The sequence below is a fragment of the Bombus bifarius genome, unplaced genomic scaffold (assembly GCF_011952205.1).
Source record: "Bombus bifarius isolate JDL3187 unplaced genomic scaffold, Bbif_JDL3187 scf7180000008169, whole genome shotgun sequence".
Classification (NCBI taxonomy): Eukaryota; Metazoa; Arthropoda; class Insecta; order Hymenoptera; family Apidae; genus Bombus; species Bombus bifarius.
The window spans coordinates 231,675-242,709 of NW_022884490.1; the positions used below are offsets into that span (position 1 = coordinate 231,675).

Genomic DNA, 11,035 nt, shown 5'->3' on the forward strand with positions numbered 1-11,035 from the left:
TTTTCTTTCGCGCGGATAAGTTGGTCGTCAGCGGCACGAGCGCTTTCGCCAGAGACGAAAGGTTTCACTTACAGTCGGGGACACTCTCGAGTCCACCAGCCTCTCTCCTTTTTCGTGCTCAACACACTGCACACGGGGGAGGCGGGGTTGGGACGGGATCCGTTTTGCCAGGCCTGTTCTTAGCCCAACAATCGGTTCTTCTTCGTTCGCACGGGCTTTTCTTCTTCCTTTTTCTCCGAGGCGCCGTGACCGAGTTTCAAAGGAGGCCTAGTTCCCGCGCGCGCCAACTTCTCTGACTTCCTGAAACGCCGCGAACAATAAGCTCGAACCAACGACCCGGTAACGGATGCGAGACACGCGCCTACTCGTCATTTTTTTCCTATTTTCTTCTTCCTTTGTTTTTTTGTCTCTTTTTTCCGTTTCTTTCTTTGACGCTGCAAATGAAATTTTTATCGCGTGTTTTTTTTTTTTAGCCTTTGATGATTCGAATTTTTCACGTCCGAAGCTTGGGATTTTTGAAGTTTCGTTATTGTTTATAAACGTAAATGGAAGTAACGATGGTTAACCAGACTGGAGAAACCAAACAGATTGCGGTTAGTTGAGTGCGAGCGTATTCCGCGAATATTCAAACTCGATTTTCTCCAAAACGAAGCTCTATATGGAAAAACTTGATTCCACGTTTTCCACGTAATTTTACGCGAAGAATCGTTTTTTTTTTCTGGTCGCAGCACGATTTCGGAAACGCGTTGTACGACGTGTTTCGCCAAACTCGAGTCTTCGTGCAGGTCTCTGAAATTGAATTTCAATCTTCTCCGCGACGTTTTTCTCTTCAATAAATTCCGTTAAACGGTAGATATGTTCAAAGGAACGGTTGGCCGAGGTACAAAGATGCGGGAGGAAGTTTCAAAGGACTCGTTCTAAAAGAAAGTTGGTCGCGTGGCTATTTGGCACGCTTGTGAGTGACACACGGCGCGACTTTTTAATAGCAATCTTGTCGAGATTTCACGCGACACGCTAACCAACCGAGGGATTTTTTCAGGGGAAATATACTCGACGTTCTTTTAGCCTGAATTTAACTCCTTGGAGAAGATTCTCTTCCCTAGCGAGCCTGTTTCATCACCCTTAGCCCTAGAATAGTAAAGTAAGAGTGATTGGACCAAGACCAAGTGCCAGGAGATTTCGTCGGGATGCTTATCTTCGTGATACTTCTCGACTTTATGACTTTGACAAAATTTCTGCTGCTCTTTTGGAACATAACGGTCTGCTGATTCTATTTTCACGCCGTAAATATCGCTAAACGTCCCTTGATTTCCTTCAATATAACTCGTATCATCCTGTTTAACAAACAAAGCGGAATAAGAAAGCAATTAGGAGCAAGTATAAATTCGTACCACGATCTCAACCACCAGTAGAGCTCTCGAGAGTGGAAAATTATGCGAACGAAGAGTGACGATTTTCATCGTCCGCGTGGATTTTCATCGACAGTCTGGCACCTCGATCGATCTTTCGAACGACCGCGACTTACGCGCGAATCCAGTGTATCAGAGCGCTTTTAATTTCAGTAAGAAAGCAGAGACAGACGCGAGAATCGATGGCGCCTGGAATGGCAGGCGCCACCATTTACCATGAGAAACAAAGAGAGAGAAAGAGAGAGAGTTTCCACGGAGTCACTGTGAAAGAGAAAACTATAAAGCAAACAAACGTTCAACGAACGCAGAGCATTAAAGGATCGACGACGATCCACGACGTCCTCGAGGAGGACGGAAGCCGCACGTTCTCGAAGGGCAAGTATTCCGCGCGACTCGAAGCTGGACGGAAGACACGAAACCGGAGGAACGCGAAGAAGAGGACTTTCCGCCAACGATCGAAGCCGGAATTCTTCCTGTTTTCGAGGACGAAGATTCGCGAATGCACGCACACGCGCCTGCGCCACCTTCTTCTTTCTGTTTTCGCTCGCGAGATACGTGGCATCGATGGATTTTAGTCCCGTCTCGTACCGCGTTAGCTGCGCCTCTTTCCGCCCGAGAACACGAGGCGCGACACCCTGTTTGCAACAAAACGGAGAGAAAAACGAGGAAAGAAGAACGAACGTATCCGAACCGGAACGCCGTGAAATCGGACGCTGGTGAAAAACGATTCGTCGATGCGTGCACGTTGATCGACTTTGCCTCCTGTTCTCGCTTTGGAAAGGAGCTTTTTCAATTTCCAGCCGATCGGCAGAAAATGCCGCGCGACTCGCTGATTTCCGGCACAACTGGCGCGCGTTCCAGCCGCCTCGTTATTTCCGCAACGCGCGCGTCCATCAATCCGACCGGGAAACGAGCGTAGTCGCCATATAGATCGGTCGATCGAGTTTCGTTCGCATCGTTCCAACGAAACGCTCACTTTCCCCGTTTCTTTGCGCTCTTTCACAGCATCTTTCTTGGTACGTTTCCAAGAAGGACGTCGTCGGAACTTCCTCTTTCGAATGGACGCTTCTCGCAGCGAAAAAGTAGCCGGAAGTGCCGGGCCGAAATAATCGAGAGGAAGGACGGTGTCAAAGAATCGTATTAGCGATCTTAAACGAACGATCCAGGCGATAGGGAAAGCGAACGATCAACCGTCGTTTACGATCGTTCCAACTCTTACGAGTCGTCGTAATTCTTTAGAGAGAGTTAGAGAGAGAGAGAGAGAGAGAGAGAGAGAAAGTTAGAGAGAGAATGGGAGAGAGAGAGAGAGAGAGAAGAAAGAACGTCCCTTCTAGTTATAAGGATAAATTCGATTTTTAAAAATGTCTTCGCGAAAGCGAGAGAAATTCGATCGATCCATGAAACGTACGTACGCAGTTTCTTATAAGGAGTCTCTTAACTCGCTAGGTTTAAGTTAGCGAACGATACATTTAAGGGTACGCGAAACGACGACGATGATCGATCGATTCGTCGAGGCGGATATAAAAAGAGAAATATAAGAGAGCAGAAAGAAATATAGTAATTTTACGATCGCGGTCGTAAAACGTAAGAAACGATGGTACGAGTAGGGTTTTCGAATGGTATCCACGTAGAATTCCCGTATTCGCTGGTGCCCTTCTAGTATTGGGGATGGGTGAGATCGACGAGAAACGATCGCGAGCGTTCGCTAGGGACCGCGTACCTTGATACTCTAAATAAAGTAAGATGATGCCCTCGTTCTTTCAAAACTCTTCGACGAGTCCAGTTTTCGTTCTTTTTTTCCCTAGTTGATAGATTTGTCGATCGAACAGCCGATTCGAATAATCAACGGGAATCGATTGTGGAATCGTTGCGCTTCAGCTGCATTTGTTCGGAATCGTTGTCGGATATCGAAAGTGAATGAGCCAATTTTTTTAATTCTACCGCAATTCGTAATTATAAAGTGGGAGATTGCGAGAAATACGGGGATGGAAGGGTGGGTCCAGCGAATCCACGGTCGAACCTCGTTTATCTCGGGGGATGAAACAACGTTAGAACTTCGCAGGAACCTTCTCTCGGGCGACAATAGGCTACGAAGAATCGGTGTGTTTTAATTTAAACGACGCTGTAAATAATCGTGGGAGGCATGGGAGGAGTCTCGTGTTGTCTGTAATTAACTTTGTAATTAATTGTAAACGATCTAACGGAGCGAAGACGAACAAAAGAGAACAAAAAGAAACCAAAAGCAGAGAAAATAAAAGAGACAGAGAGGCTATATATATATATATAATATGATAAATGCAAATAAGAAAAGGAATATATTATATATATACATAAAGATATACAGATATATTCTACAGGTAAACATATACATACGTACACACAGGCGCACACGAACGTAAATACGTCGGAACGAGAGGAAGTACGTCAGGAGGACGTATTAACACATATTACTAATCATACACACATACACATACAAACTTGCAGCACCCTCGCGTCGCGCAATAAAACAAATTCTAAATCAACTTTCAAAAACTAGAATGCGTGCCTGAGTGCGTGGGAGACCAACCCTCGTGAATCACCGAGCCTAACCCTTCTTTAAACTCTAATTTAGGTGTTAAATATTAGCTAATTTTAGATGAGCGAGGGTACGCGTGTTTTGGTTGCTCAAAATACTCTTGAAAATCGAAAGTGGGACGGAAAGGGAACAAAGGAAGGGAGAATTTTTTTATTTTATTAATTTTCATCCACGCGAGCTATGTGCATGGAAGCATCACGATACAGATTAAAGTCAAGTGCGGCTGAATTCTTCGAACCGTGTAGCCGAAAATAAGAAAAATGTAGAACAAACTATTTTCAACGTTGAAGCGAAAAGGCAGGGGAAGGGAGAATATTAGCGAGGTCAGGAAGTTATTAACATAGAATGCGAAAAATGCATCGTCGGAGGTGCGGCTCGGTGGTTCACGGGCAGAAAAAGACGTAAACGTGAATCTAAGTAAATAAAAAAGAAAAAAAAAAGAAGATTATTACATTATATTAATATGATCGTAGAGATAATCGAGAATAATGTGTCAGGTCCTTTGTCGTCCACAGAGCTGCAGTTGTATCACGAGATCGCGTATTAAAAAGCGAATGGGAAACTAGAGAGAAGGAAAAATAGAGAAAAGAGTGTAAGGTTAATGCTACGAAGAAATCGAACGTAGCAAAACGATGGCTCGAGCTTAATCCGAATTTAAATATAATACCTCTCTATCGCAACATTTCAATTATAACGATCCCTCGATGTTATCGTACATTTTTTATTCCTTTCTTGTCTTAGAAAGATTCTAATAAATTTAAGGAAAAGCAAGAAAAAGAAAGAAATATAACAAATATGACGTACCCAATTTGTTGGTCGAGAAAAATGGCTGTCCGGGTTAAGCTTCGACGCCATGTTGCCTTTGCCAGCACGAAATTGCTCGGGAAACTCGGTAAAAGAACGAGGAATAAAAAAAAAAAAAGAAAAAGAAGAAGAAGAAAGCATAGAAAATAAAAATCGATAAAAAACGTAGCAGCGTACGCGAGTTATTTAGAGATTAATTTGCCGGAACTAATTAGTCTGTCGTTGTTGGCGAGTTATCGCGTCTTTACTTCCGGTTCGCGACGCAGCGATGCACGGAGATTTTCCGATTCGGCAAGGGTCGTTCGCGAACCTTTTCTACTCGGTCTTCGATTTCGATTACGGATCGTCGGGAGTCCCTGGTTCGTCGATTTCCTCCCCGTGGTTTCTCGTGGCGTTAGCCGGAAATCGCGTCGGCGCTGCCGCTGCCGGCCAATTCACCGGCTAATCGATCGGTCTCGAGCCGAGCTCTATGCAAGCAATTTTCGAGGAATAAAAGAAAATAAAGGGGATGAAACGGTGACTCTCGTGATGCGTGTGCACCGAGGAAAAAGCTGCTTGACACTCTCTGCTTCCTATAGCGGAATACGACAGTCTTTATATTTACAAAATGGAAAGAGAGAAAGAGAAAAGTATCTCTGTTATTTGACATTATTGTTTATTTTCTGCGAACTGGTATTTCCATTGTTCCGATGATCTTTACACTTCTCTTTTTTTTTTTATTCGCTTTGTGGTGCACAAGGAACGAGAAGATCGAGGGAACACGCGATCGAGGGAAGCTAGGAACATGAATAACGAGTCTTTCAATTCACTACCGTACTGCCAATTTTTCCGATGAGACGCGTAATAACTTTAATAAGAGTTTAAGACGAGGCGAACTGGCGCGACGAGCGATACGATTCGCGTCCACATACGCTCGTCCGACCTTTGTTCGTCTTCTTTCGTCGCTCCGAAGTCCTGACGGAGAGCTATCCCGCGATGTTTCCGGAGGGACACGTCACAGAGGGTTCTACTCTTTATCGCTAAACCATTGCCACGGTTTTTCCCTATTATACATCGTAATCTACCGCTAAAGATAATAGCAATTTTCTCGAACAAACAGCAAGCGTCCGTGTTCTTTTTGAAATTTATAAATCGATCGATATTCAGCGATTTATTCCCCTGTGATAACTCCGTCGATGCTGCAACGCCCGATCCAACAAAATCCTACGTTCTGAACATACGTTCGAATCGATCGTTCTCGCTAAATGTAATCGACACAAAGAGAAAGAAGCGGGTACTTTCGCCTCGCACAATCAATGGAAAAAGCAACGCGATTCTCTTGCGGTGCGAGAGGAATCGAAGGAAACTGAATGAACCGTGACGCGAGCATCAGAGGCGACTGAATTCGAGCGGTTCGATCGATCAGCCGTGCCGCTTCCGCTTTGTTTCGAAGCCGATTAAAAGAGCCACCCTCTCCGCCGGTCCCTCCGGTGGACTTGCTTTTGCATCGTGAACGGAAAAAGCGATCCTTTTGTAATCAGGACACCGTCCACAGGACCTGCGAGCGTAGCAGGATCGGCCAATGTTCCTGACACGCTCCACCGTGATTGCGATTCACGCCGTTCGACCGGGAGATCGAGCCTGCGATACCAAACTTCCAGGTTTTCCAGCCGCGGGAAATTATCCAATGAATACGAAATTTCTGTTCATTTGCAACGAGCGAAGTAGATTCACGGACGAATCTTGTGTTACGCGAAAGCGTTGAGAAACCGACGGTGAAAGATTGAGAACGAATAGCTGTGCGAAAATTCTAGAAGCTACGTTAATTTTAAACGATGGTTTTTCCAAGCTCGTCTCGATGTTCGATAATTCTTAGAAAAGTTTCACGATCGCGTAATAAATAATTTTAGTGGATTTCTCGATGTTTCGTAAGTTTATCCGTAACAGCGTGACATGCAACGCAAAGATGTACATTTCTATAAACTATCCTGCCGTTATTGAAACTTTTACCGAGATTCACCAGTTCCTGGACACGTGTCCCTCGTGAAACTAAAGCTCTTACAGTTTCTCAACGCATGTAGGTTGCAATCAATTTCAAAGTTCCCTCTCCCGGTCGTGACTAGACAGTTTATGTAATCGAGCGACGATTAATCGAGCCAGATTGAAAACGAGAACAGACCGCCGGTGATTCGAGGATCGTCGCAACGCGGAGACCTGCGCCGGACACCGAGTTCGTCGAACTTCCCTTCTTCTTTGTATATTTTTCTTAAAACTGATCGAACAAGGGGGTCGCTTCTCCTTCGAACGCTTCTGATCCCGTTAGTTCCACGAAATTTAATTAATCCTCGAATCTTTCGATCGAACATAAAACTGTCGAGCGTTCTTCTAATCGAAGTTTTCACGCGAGAAGAACGATCAGCGAGGAAGAATCACGGGAAGTTCGAAAGGAAAGCGATCATCCTGACTGTTTTCGTAGCCTCGTGTAAAGAAACGTCGCTGAGAAAGAATCGAAAAGGGACAAAGACGATGGAAACTCCAGGGGAAAGAAACGCGACGATAGTGTTCGTCGAGCGGTGTCGCGCAAACGTCTAGTTTCCGATGCACTAACTTTAGTTTCCTAAGCGGACACGAGGACAATTGTCTCTCCGGTCAGAGGCTCGGGGTTACGCACCGTGTTATCGATCATACTTGGCAATAACGATATTTTTAATCGTACAACTGTAAAAAAAAAACAAGATGGAGTAAAGAGAACAGAGAGAAACAGATAAAAAAAACAAAGGAGAAAAATCTATATATATATATATAAATAAATAAATGAATGAATAAATAAATATACATACGTAATAAGTGGACGGAGAAGTAAAAGAATAAAAAAGAAAAAAAAGGAAAGGTAGTTGGAAAGACGATTTATCGACAGCGGTCAAGCGCCGGCACGTTGTAACAAGTACACCCGATAGTTGTAACTAGGAACGGGATGAAGACGTTTTAGCCGATGGTGTTGTCCGTCTTCGGTAGCTTCCACGCCTTACTCAAAAGTGAAAAATAAATTGAAATTCATATTTAACACGCTACAGTCCCTTCATTCCGTTCGTACGGCGTTTCGTCTCGCGAATCTCGCGCGATTAAATTAATTTCTTATCTATCGAATAATCGACCGATCGATCAAACAAACGAAAAAAGAGTGAAACAGACTTCTTCGCTTAGTACCCTTGACGCTACGGGCTAAAAGGAAAACCAAATTTTCCAATACTGCCAGTTCGTTCGATCCATCAAACACTCCATCTCCGATCACGCCTCTAACCATCGTTCATCCCAAGAGTGTCGACGAACTTCCCGCGATTCGTCCGTGGAGACCGCGCGTCCCCGTGTCCCACTGTCGAATTGTAGCAGCGGCTAACGAAAAGAAAACACGGAATTAATTGGTGTTTGCGGAACACCGGCCACAAAGGCGAAAGAGGTAGGCGCGCGCTCTCGTTTGCGCGGGAAATTGATTCGTATTTGCGTGAACGTGCGACAGAACGTGCTCGTTAGCCACCGGACGATACGAACCGGGCGCAACGGTATTTGCTAGCCGCAACGTAAACGTCGCTCGAACGCGGTATATTTATGGCTGTATCGCGAAACCCACTCGTGCCACTTTTTCGAATCGCGATTAGGTCGTTTTATTTCCGGAACGTCGGTCAAGGACGTCGATACTGGACCGAGCTTAAATTGGAAATTGAACGTCGACGACGCAACGAATGCTAGCTTCTATACAGATTCGACGAGATGTCCATAGTTTGCCCATCATAGACATATATCCAAGTTTCGAAACGTATTACGGAAAGATGACGGAGTTCCTTTTTTGAAGTAGATTCAGGTCGTGCTGTCCGTGCACCGTTTCTTCGCTAATTCCATCGAACTATTCAAGAGCGTACGGTTTTCTATATCGGTGGTTCCGGATCTGGGTTACCGCGTTGAATAATATTTTTAAGGAAAGCGGTCGAAATTTCCCTTGACGCAACGTCGTTGATAATAGAGCGCTCTTTTCTTACCTCGGCCCTGGAACACGATTTTAATTGAGACGCCTCTCCTCTGCCCGATTATTCCTGACACAGTGGAGTGGAATTTTCGGCGGACAGAGCCGGTCGAAGAAAGCTCGCAATTACCGAATCTTCTCCGCGAAAACCAGCTCGTATCGATTCTCATCCCTGTTATATTTTCGACGTGCAGCGGATGCCGGCATATTCGGAAGCAAAGAATAATTATTTCGCCATCTCTGGTTGTGTGTCCGCCTCGGCTCGCCGGAATCCATTAACGATCGGCGTGCTTCTCGTTAACAAGATTGTCGACAGAAAGTCGATAGTTAATTACGCAAACGAAGGGATCTCGTTAAAGGTGGGCTACCTCTGTCCTCGATGTCGCCGAATCGCGACCGATCACATGCTCCTCCACATCGACATTCTAGAGTTCTGTAATTGCCTACTTTGCGTGCTTGTTAACTTCCCTTAAACGACCGATGGATATGTGGAGATAAAGATGGCTGATAAGAGGGATGTCGCAGGTACTGGAATTGTAATGGCAAGAAACGCGATACGAAACTCACCGATCGTCCACCAGAAATCTCACAAACGAAACTCACTGCCTCGTAAAATGAAATTCGTTTAGCCCGGTCATGTCGGTACGGTGCTTCGAACGTTCGTCCGCCGCGTACAAAATTCGCAACGTCTCGCCATATCGTTCCTCGTCGTGTCATTTCGCGTCGTATCGCGTCTCCTTTCGTCGTATCGCTGCTTCCTTTCAAGCCGCGCATCTACGCGAATTTTGAGAATTGGACTGTGAGGCTCGGTGGACACGTTTTCGAGACGCCACGTTGCAACAATATTCCAAATTTAAATTAATTCTGTTGACTCGTCACACTGAAATTCTTTAAATCGTTGGGACACGGGGCAGAGGAGGAACATAAAGAGGCTGGCTAAAAGCTTCTCCGCGTAAACGGAGAGAGCAAAGAGAGGAAAGGAAGGAGAAGAAGAAAAATGGACGGAGGGGTTAGAGTGGACGAAAGTATCTCCATCGCGAGTACAAAGGCTCTCTCAGGATAAAATGCCATGATTAAAAACTCTCTCCTCGTAGACTGGAACGTGAGTTTGTACACATGTGTGCTCGTGGCATTGTCATCGCCGTTTCCGGTGCTCGCGGGCTGTTCGGCTCGCTTTCATCGTCCCGACTCTCCGTTTTTCTCTCCAAATAGAAGCCAGCCACCGTACGGATGGGCAGAGACGCGGCGAAACGGCGTACAAAGACAAGAGTCCAGGGAGGAAAGAAAAGAGATAGGCGATGACAGCTAGATCGGTCCTGAAAGCGGCGTTTTGAAGGAGTAAAACGACTTGAAGTGGCGGCGCGCGCTACCAGAGAACAAATTGCCCCGAGGGAAACACTTCCGTAGAATTATTTATTGTTACCAGTTTGAGCTCGGTCAGGAGTTTACTCCGGCCGGACGACGAGTATCTCTAAAGGATGTAATAAATAAGCTTCGAGCTTACTTATTAAGTTGGATAATCATAGGCATTTTGGCTGCTCGTGTAAAGATCGAAAGGAGAAAGCGAGTTGAAAGTGGAAAATAAGTGGCATGAGAAATTAAAACGGAGAATAAGCGGGTTCCTCTTCCTATCCAAACTTTCCAACAGATTTCGCGATTAAATTAAAAGAAGGTTAGAAGCGCGAGCATTTCGCTCCGCTTTCTCGCCTCTAACAGGTTCGATCGCCTTACGAGAGCACGCCGTTTAACGAAGCGATATCCGGACGCTCGCAGTTCGATGGAGAAGCTCGTTGGCGAAATCAGAAATGGAGCAGGGAGATTCGCGACGTTGGCCGTTAAAAACCTATTAGATAGGAGCGTTTCGCGTTCCTCGGGATTATTAAAGCGGTACCGGGAGAACGGGATCGGAGACGAGGGAAGTAGAGGAGCCGCGGAAAAACGTCGACGACGCGTTGTTTTAATTAAGCGGCAGCGCAGAAAAAAAAAGTGGAACATCTTTTCGAGGCAACGTGTTCCGTCTCGCGACACACAGATACCCATTCGACCGCGTTACAATTACGCCACCTTACGTACGGATTTAATTATTCTGCGCGAGCAACCGGAGCCAGGCCGCGCATTCGTTCCAATTAATTACTGCTGGTCGTTTACCGGAGATCCTCGTCATCGACTAAAAGTGCCGCGATCCAAATGGCGCAAGAGGAAAATGAAATGGCCAGGCCCTTCGTCGTTCGGCCAAGTTCCCTGTTTCTC

General features: G+C 45.6%; 1 protein-coding gene across 4 annotated transcripts in view; it reads left to right on the forward strand.

Annotated features, from left to right (window-relative positions):
• LOC117209307 (potassium voltage-gated channel protein Shal) overlaps positions 1-11,035 on the forward strand; it is a 115,894-nt gene that overhangs the window by 92,715 nt on the left and 12,144 nt on the right. For 3 of the 4 annotated variants that reach the window (XM_033451152.1, XM_033451153.1, XM_033451154.1), the window contains one exon: positions 1,563-7,831. The exons of the other annotated variant lie outside the window; for it this stretch is intronic. The gene's annotated coding sequence lies outside the window, so the exon portion shown is untranslated. Of the gene's footprint in view, positions 1-1,562; positions 7,832-11,035 lie in introns of those variants that run through there. 4 annotated transcript variants of the gene reach the window in all.